Source organism: Antechinus flavipes, chromosome 2 (genome assembly GCF_016432865.1).
Source record: "Antechinus flavipes isolate AdamAnt ecotype Samford, QLD, Australia chromosome 2, AdamAnt_v2, whole genome shotgun sequence".
Classification (NCBI taxonomy): domain Eukaryota; kingdom Metazoa; phylum Chordata; class Mammalia; order Dasyuromorphia; family Dasyuridae; genus Antechinus; species Antechinus flavipes.
Window position 1 is genome coordinate 558,268,098 of NC_067399.1, and position 10,027 is coordinate 558,278,124.

Here is a 10,027-nt window from a genome sequence, read left to right on the forward strand (position 1 = left end):
TCATTTAAAAAAGACTCACTCATTTTTAATAACTTTTTACTCATCCTATAAAGTTTTGATGCTTTATTTTTCTAATTTTGTTGGACTTTTTTTGCTGTATTTTCTTTAAGAGATATATTTAGTATTCTGCTTTCCTGTAATTAATCATTAATTTTTATGCTTTTATGTTTTTCTCTCCTCTGATACTGCTATAATTCAGAAAGATTTTTGGGAGTCCCATTTAACTGAATAATTTTGATTATATGAAATTAAAAAAAAAAAAACCTTTTGCACAGACAAAACCAATACTACCAAAATTAGAAGGAAAAAAAGGTAGCTAGGGAAAATTTACTTCAAACTTCTTTGATACAGACCTCAATTTTCAACTCTGTAAGTAGTCGAACCCAATTATATATCTATAATGCCATTTCCCAACTGATAAATGGTCAATGGTTATGAACAGATAATGCTCAATAGAAGAAATCAAAACTACCAATAATCACATAAAAATAATTTAAGTAACTATTGATCAGAGAAATGAAAATTAAAACAACTCTGAGGTACTACCTTATACCTATCAGATTAGCTAATATAATCAAAAACAAGGATACATGTTAGAGAGCTGTTAGTGGAGCAGTGAAGACCAACCATTTGGGGAAACAATTTGGAACTGTGGTTAAAGGGCTATAAAAATGTGTATACTCTTTAATCCAGCAATATCACTTCTGCATCTGTTCTAAAAAGATTAGGGAAAGGGACCTATTTGTATAAATATATTTATAGCTTATATTAGGGTGGCAAAGAATTGGATATTGAGGGATACCCATCAACTGTGATCAATTGTGATCAATTGTGATCAATTGATCATGATGGAATATTATTCTGCTATTTTAAAAAATGACAAGATGGTTTTATAAAAACCTGGACAGACTTATATGAACTGATACAAAGTGAAATAAACAGAAATACAACATTAAATAACAGCAGTAAAAATGTAAGGATGATCAACTGTGAAAGACTTGAATAATCTCTGATCAATACAACAATCCAAAACAATTTCAAAAGACTCATGATGAAATATGCTATTTACTTCTAGAGAGAGAATTAATGAATTCTGATGAAGGTAGATTGAAGCAAGAATTTTTCCTCAACTCTCTTTATTTTTCTTTTTGTGTATTTTGTAATATGATTAATAAGAAATTTTTTTTGTGACTTCACATACATAATTCACATCATATTGCTTGCTTTCCCAAGAAATGGGGGAGAGAAAGAAAGGAAAGAGAGAATGTAGACTTCGATTTTTTTTAAGTGAATATTAAAATGTTTACAGGTAATTGGAAAGTATTTGATGAAATAAATTTAAAAAAAAAATTTAAAATTCTCATTTAGTTATCACCAAAAATCTAGTCAATTCTAGGCTTACTACTGTCCTGCATTTCTCCTTAATTACTTTTTCTCCATTGTATTTATCAAATTCTTTACTCCTTTTCCTAAACTCATCCCTTCTTTTAACTTTTCTTTTTCTTTCCAGGATTCTACTTTTATTCCAGTTTTACATGCTTGCACTCAATTTTTTTTTTTGGCTCTTTCCTATTCTTTATCCTCCATATGCTATGTTGTCAGAGTTTGTTGCTTCTTCCTTTTCATTACTCACTGTCATCACTTTGGTTTAAGTTCTCACCACTTTATGCTGCACTATTAATTAATTTTCTTGCTCCTAGGTTTCCCTCTTTGATCTATCTTCTATCCTATTCCCATATCATATTCCCATAACATGATTATGAATGTTACTTCTCTACTTAAGAATTTTAAATGTCTTTTAAATATCTATAGGATAAAATAAAAAAAAAAATCTTAAGACTGATTTTTAACATCCCCTGCAATATCATTTACACCTGCCTTGTTTCATATTATTCTCTCCATCAAGAAGTTTCCAATCTATTTATGATTTCTGCTATCTGTTCACCATATAGGACATTCTATGCCCCATTTCTGTACTTTTGCTTAGGTGGTCCAATTTGTCTCAAAAAACTTCCTAATAATCCTCTTCATTTCTTAGAACTTCTAGCTTCCTTCAAAATCCAATCCAGTTGTCACTTCCTAATTGAAGCCTTTTCTTATTCCCCTAGAAGTTAGTGCTCTTCCATTCTTAAGATTCTTTGATGTTTCTTTCATATAGACTTACTAGTGCTTTAGGATTGTATCTTCTGGTAAATATTAGCTCCTTCTGGGCAAGGACTTTTCTTTTCCTTTTTTACCTTTACAGCCTCAGTATCAGGTACAATGCCTGCCACTTTAGTAATTGCTTAGAAAGTATTTGAATTTTTTTTCTTCTGGTTATTTCTCTTGTCAGTCTTTTGCATTGTGATACCTCTTCACTAGGTTGAAACCTCTTTAGGTTTATTTTTCTTTTTAGTCTCTTTGCTAATTTTGATTCAGATTTCCTAAAAATTCCTTAATGTCCCTTGTGTTCTGAGGAGATGAGGGGGGAAGTTGACTTAATCACAAACTTTCAGCTATCTTTCTGGAAATACCTTGAAATATATTTCAATTTATTACCAATATATAAGCATCTGAATTTACAATAATGTTATCCAAAATCCCAGCATGTTTCAAGTGGTAAAAAACTGAATATAAAAAAAAACCCAGATTCTGTTTGATAAAATTATGAAAATTAGTGTTGATATATAAGTACTACTAGTATAATAAATGGTGTTTTCAGTTTGTCCTATAAATTTGAAGTTCTTCCATGTAGAATTATAGGATGCTTTTAATATGTTTATATTTGAATGAACTTACAAATTCTAAAAACCTTTCTGCTCCTTGGAGGCAGTGCTCATTTTCAGTTTGTGTTTGTATGCCTAAACCTGAGCACATTGCTTTGCACAGAGAAGGAACTTAATAGTTACCTGTTGTAGAGGATTGAATTTTCAGTTCATATTCTACATTTTCTCAAAAGAATTAATGTCTGAAAGCTATCAGGGTCTAACTAGATATTGTGTCATTGGTTTATGGATATTGCTATTCACTTAGGTTCTCATGTTGCTTAAAAAATGCTCATTAACCTGTGGAGGGATACTCTGGGTCTATATAAGTAAAACAAACATACCATAGTTTTGTCAAAATCATCACCTTTGGCCATCTTAGCAAATAATATAAATTAACACTTGATATATTGGGCCACAACAATCCATACTGATCATCTATAAACAGTAATATGATAATATTACATCTAATCTCCTCAAAAGAAAAGCTTTTACAAGAATCATTGAATTATAGTGAATGGAACAATATTTTTATCTAGTGATACTAATAAACTCGCATCATTTTTAATGGGTATAGAAAATAGAGGGAATCAAGAAGACCATGGTTTAAGTCTGACTTTTGATGTGTGCTCATCATCTAATCATAGACAAGTCAATTAATCTCCGAATAGCCTAGATATGATTTCCTAAGAGGCTGCCTGATATTGGAAGAGTATTTTCTACTTATTTCTATAAACTTAATATAAATATAATAAATATAGAAATTTCTGATTAAAATCACTAACTGTTCAATCCAAACATCTCTGAGTTAACATATTCTCACTAACCAATTAAATAAAGTTTACCTGTAATTTTTGCTACATGCCAAATGAGGATCAAAGTACATTTCACGCAAGTTTCAACCCATCTGCCAGGTCCTTCACAATGGCCTCTTTAGTGTTTTCATTTGTGAGTAGTATCTCTTGAAATAAGGATTGTTTCACTTTTGTCTTTGGATACCCAGATGCCAGTATAATACTGAGCAAACTCTAGGTTTTTAGTAAATTTTTGTTGATTCTTGGAGGGGGTACACAGCTTAGATAAGGCACATCCTTGTTTTTATGGATTCTTACATGTATGGTAGAGATATATGTCCTGTATTATAAAGAAAGAAAACAACAATAATATAAAAACACAAGCGCATTTGAGATGTGCTGAAAAGTAATACAGGAGGCCTGGTCTTGAAAGAGGTTGTGAGGAAGATTCTTTGGAAATATAGGGAGATACTTACATTCAAATTAATATTCAGAGACATGGGGCAAATTCATAAGATCGGGAGAGGGAAATTCTAAGCACAGGAAACAGTATGATTCAGGAAGACCAGGACATATTTTAGGGATGGCAAATGAATAGAATTATGGTATGGAGCTTGAAGGAGAAACATTGTATGAGAATGAATAGGATTCCTAGAAGAGTGGACAAATGCTCAACATTTCAGTCTTTCTTCCAGCTGTTTTCACCAAATTGCCAGGAAACACATAGTCAACTATCCCAAGGGAAGTTTATGATAAAAACTGGAAAATGACTTGTTTTACATGATTTTAGAATTGTTATGAATATTTGCCAAAAATCTATAACTACAAGCCAGGGAAGTTAAGGTAATGGACCACATTCTTTCCACCTCATGAACAATTTTTTTCAGGTTCTGAAATCACAACTTAAAATGAACTGAGTAGTCCTTGTTGAGTTAGGTTCCTTTGTAAAATACCTGATAAGTGATGTTTGATTAAAACCAATTATCCTTAGTTTCCTGCTTCTATAAGTGATGTTTACATTTTTAAAAGAGATTATGAATTATGAATACAGGGAAATAATTTGTAATATTTTTAGGGTTCTATTTATTTATTTATTTTACTAGGGCTATCATTGGTTTGGTGACCCTTTTAAAAAATGTTGGATTGATATCATAGCCATTGCTTTACTCTATTTCATAAAAGCTAAAGATGAATTTTTTTTATGTATTCAGAGTTTTGAAGGGGGGAAAGGCACAGCAACCTTAAACTTGTAGTTAACAAAATAAACTGCAGAAAAAGCCCCTGAAGGTCTTGGCAGCAAATGTTTCCCACTAAATTGGGAATCTGTGCACTCATAGTCTGAAACAAATTAGGAAGGAGGGGAAAAAAATCAACAGCTCTGGGGTGAAACAGGGGTTGGTGCTGCCTCATCATTTTTAAACCAAAAATAAAACAAGCAAATTTTGTTTAACTGCAGGTCAAAATTAAAAAAAAAATTAAAAACCCTCATCTGCTCACTGTAATTACTAACAGAGTTCAGTCTTTGCCAGCTGTAGAGTTCATGGATAAATGGAGGGCCACATTATTTTTTCTCCCTAGGGTTAACCCCTCAGCTTGGGTCTCAATTTGCCTACAGTATGCCTTTAATAGACTTTGAAAAGTTGCTCTGGAAAACTTTTGGACTGCCTTTTTTGATCATAGTGAAATAGCTGTGTGTCTACAAGTTTTTAAGTGATTAAGGAGAACTTTACACCTCAGAACAAACCCAATCAAGGAACCCTCCCATTTCCTGAACAATCACTGCATAGAGCCCAACATTTTGTAATTAAGGGATAGGTGAACTTGGCTGTGTTTTAGGTCTATCAAATGTCTTGAATTACTTTTCAAATGCTTTTGGTTCAGCACAAACCAAAAAGAGGTTTTGCCAAGTGCATTTTCCCTTAATTTTTAAGCCCAAGTGTATTTTAAGGAAAATTTGATCCGTATGTTTCTGATTCATTTACACTTAACTCATTACAGTGTGTGTGCTTGCTCTCTCTCTCTCTCTCTCTCTCTCTCTCTCTCTCTCTCTCTCTCGCGTGTGTGTGTGTGTGTGTGTGTGTATGTATGAAGCTTTTGGTATTCAAAAAGACTAGTGAACATTTTTAAAAGCCATCTTTAACCTTATTTTATTTGAATCAAGAGGTCAAATTGGATTGAAAGTAATTGGAATCTGAACTCAAAAGGCTCATTTTTAGTTTGAGATTGAACTCATAAGGTTCATGTGGGGTCTGAACTAAGGAAGAAAATATGTTATTCCACCTTTAGTTATACTTTTATTAATGTACAATTTCCCCTTGTTGTCAAGACCCAATCAGCGTAATGTGTATTAACAAACCAATATAAAGTGTCATATTTATTCAAATACCCCATAGATGATATATTTGAACTCCAAGGTTATACAAGTTTTCACAGAAAGCTGTGACCCATTTTGGGTCCCTTTAATCTCTCTACCATCCAGACAGTGAATTGACTTGAAGAGTGAAGGAATAAGAGCATTCAGGAAAGAACAGATTGCTACAAGATGAGATGGGTCTCAAGGTCAGTCACATAAAGGAGAATGAGAGGATCAGGAAAAACTCAGACTAGATCAGAGAGGATAACTGCTCTCTGACCATAGTTATATGATCACAGTTTTGGTCATTTCAGTATATTAGGGCTGTCTTCACCAAATGAGTAGCAAGATTGGGCATTCTACTTTTCTGCTCTGTAGCTATCTCATTTAGACAAGTTATGGTGAATTGAGACAGCTGCATTCTACTTGACTAAGACACACAATTCAATTGTCTCCACAAATCAAAGGGATGATCAACAAATTATCCATTGAATATGCTTACCTCTAATCAAAATCAATTAAGAAACTCTCCTATTTTCTGAACAAGTGTTACATATAATCTAGCATTTTCTAATTAAAGGAGAAATAAACTTGTCTATCTTTTGAATTTGTTTTGTCTTGAATTACCTTTCAAATTATTTCAATTTAGCATATCCCAGAAATAAATAATCTTGATAATTCAGGCAAACATTTATCACCATCTATACTCGGAAATGATTTTGCACTGAATTACTTAGATGATTGTTTCAGATTTGAAGTTTAATTTGTGATACATTTTGCTTATAATTAAGAATAGCATAAAATTATTTTTCTAAGTAGAGAAGCAATATAGTGTTTTGAATAGAGAGCTAGTTTCACCACAAAGAAGGCCTGAGATCAAATCTGCTTCTAACATATACTGATTGTATAACCTTGATAAGTCATTTAGCATCTTAGTTGTTTAAACCAGGGCTTAAATTTTTTCACTTGCCACCCCTTTTTCACCTGAGAAATTTTATGTGACCTTGAGTATATCTGTAAATAAAATAGTTATACAAATCAAACACTCATTGATAATAAACCATAATTTCATGATCCCCACATTCAGTTATGAGTTCCCATATGAGATCATAAACCACAGTTTAAGAAGCTTGACTTTAGGCAACTCTCAATGGATATGAACTATAAAGAAAGTAACAAAATCCATTGATATATAAAGCTTCCTCATCTGGAGTATCATCATATCAGTAAAATCACAGTTCCAGTCTCTTATGCCTATGAGGTGGGAGGAACTGTGGCATTAATTTTTTATTCTGATGTTTTGTTGTTGCAATGTAGGACTGACTATGATTCTCAAAGAATCTACTAATGGGGAAACTATAGGCTCTGGAGTATTACACCAAAGTAGATTTTCTAATTATTGGCTTAGCAGTGAACTGTAATGGGCTGAGACTTGAGTTGATGCACTGAGGTCCCAAGCACGTGAGGCTAAATAGTAATTGGACCATACTCTATTAATATATATGTTTGGAGAAAGAATGGACCCCCCCATTCTTTGTGCAAGTCCTGATGTGTTGTATAGGAAATGACGTTTTTGGTGAGTGGAAGCAAGGGAGTGAAAAAAGGAAGCAGAAAGAGAGATTGCTGGCTGCTGTCTTGTTACAGCTGCTCACATTGCTATCGCAACAGCCCTTCACCTCCAATCCCCCTTTGCTAGCTGGCTTCCTCTCGCAGCTGCCCATATTGCTATCACAATCCTTCTTGCCCATATTGCTATCACAATCCTTTTTCACCTCTTCATTTCAATAAAGATCGAAGATTTTTCCCTTAACCTGAATTCCTGACTCCGGCTGATTTTTAAATACGCGATCATCACAGTGAACCATATTACTGTTGTCCAAGAACCTAGTTAAACTCAGAGAGGCTTAGCAATCCTGTTGATAGGATAAGAAAGTATCATAGTGGCAATTACAGCATACTATATCATCTAGTAAATCGTAGAGATGACAAGATATGCAAAAAAGTATAGGGAATGTCCATACTTATAAGTTTATAATTCTTTAAATTATGGAAATGCATTGAAAGCAAAAGAAGAAAAGAGTTAATAAAAGTAAAGTTTATAAAAGATTTGAAGGAAAGATTTTTTTTTAAATGAAGAGCCAAAATTAGAGGCAAAAATTTTCTGTTTTGGCAAGCCAAGTGAATCCTGGTTTTGTTTTTATTTTGGATTCATTAACTCTTTTAAAGAAAACACAGGCTTTTCATTTCAGTCAAAATATAACCTTTCTTCTGTGAAGCCAAAGTGAAGTATTGATCTGATGGGTCTCATCACGACCAAGACCTTAAAGATAGTTGATAGATGGATTTGCAAAAGGAGTCTTACACCCTTGGTTTAGATCATGTATTTCAGTGTTAACCTGTCTGCATCACATCCTGGATGAATACTATCTATCCTTTCAGCAAAAACAACTTAAATTTTTATAATGCCTTATAGCAAAGTAGCTTTAGACATTTTACAGTAGCATTAAAATGAAAAGCCAGCATTGCTAAGGGGTTTAAACTAAAAGTCAGTTAGTTTGCCTTGAAATCAAATTGTGAACTCACAAACAACATGTGATCCATTTTAACATTCATCTTCACTTGCTATCTGTTCATAGCTTTGGCAGTTGTTTAAGCCCTAATGTGGTATAAGAACATCAAGCAAAACTTGGAAAGGACCTCAGAGGTCATACACATAAATCCCTCATTTTATAGAAAGAAATTTGATTTTATGATTTCTAGAGGAAAGGAGTAATTGTATTCCATTAAGTCTTAATACAATACAAATCTAGTGAAAAAATAACCATTTAAAAAATTCAAGCCCTTAATTATTACTGTTCAACTCTCAAACTAAGCAATTTTAACTAAAAAAAAATCCACATGTGGGTGTGTATGGTATCTTGTCAGACTCATCAGACCCTTCAAGGAAAAGAATGATTTTGTTATTTTTAGTACTATGTCAATTTTTCCTCCTTGAAAGTCTGAAAGAACTTATTAGATTCTATCTTCGAAATCAATTTTAAATGAACATTTATAAAAGGGCAATTATGTTAATATTGATATTCTGGAGAAAATGGTGGTTTCATAGTACAAACTAAAAAAAAAGTACTAGTATTCAATAGATCATGACTCCAAGAAAAAAAAATACCTATCTATTTTTTTTTCTCTTAGGATTATCATCCAGTGTTGAAACTACATAAAAGATCATATGCATATAACAAAGTCAAGATTTGAAAACTATGAAGATGATCAATTAATTGAAATCTCAAGCTTTTGGATTTTAAACAGCTAAATAATTCAAGAAACCAAAACAAATGTTTTTGTTAGATTCATGTGTGTTTTGGAGTTAGAGTTTACAGAAATAGAGATCAGATGAGATTAAATTATCCCTATTGTTCCTATATAAGCAAAGTAAAATAAAAAGTTACAGGAATTGATATATTTAGACAAAACTCCTTCTACAGAGTAAAATCTTTCCTTTAAACAAGCTCTTAGGGTATTTTCTTATTTGGTTGATTACAATGACTAAGGCCTCTGAACAAGTGAGCTCTACATTTCACTTTGCCTATTGGGTTGATGCAGGACCTAGGATGAATCCATACAATTGTGGTCCAGTTGAGTGTCACTATAAGACTGATTTGCTGTGCCCTGGAGATACCTCAGAATAAATCTTCTCACCAGTTCTGAATCTAAGAACTTATGAACACATATGATGATTTCTATAGCATGAATTCTAGCCCTTCCTCCCCCATGATCTTAATTGAAGTTTTCTTTTTCTTTCCCTCCCAGCCCTCCCATGCCCAATTAATTGCTGCATTAAAATAGTGTAGCATGGTGATGGCAGTAAAGAAAATTCACATAATTGCTCCCCCATTCTTACCAAATGGATATTTTGGAGAAAAACTTTTGGGGGGCAGGAGAAAAGAGAGGAAAGAGGTAGGTGTAAGAGACTTAAACTACCCAGATCTTAATATTCTTTTCTAATGAACATTTAACCACATAAGGCAATTTTTTCAAGCCGTTTTTGGCAGAGCCATCACCAACAATAGCAGATTTGTGTTTTAGCAAAATTCAGTGTCATTGTTATTATTGTTATAAATTCACTGCCCTAGGAAATT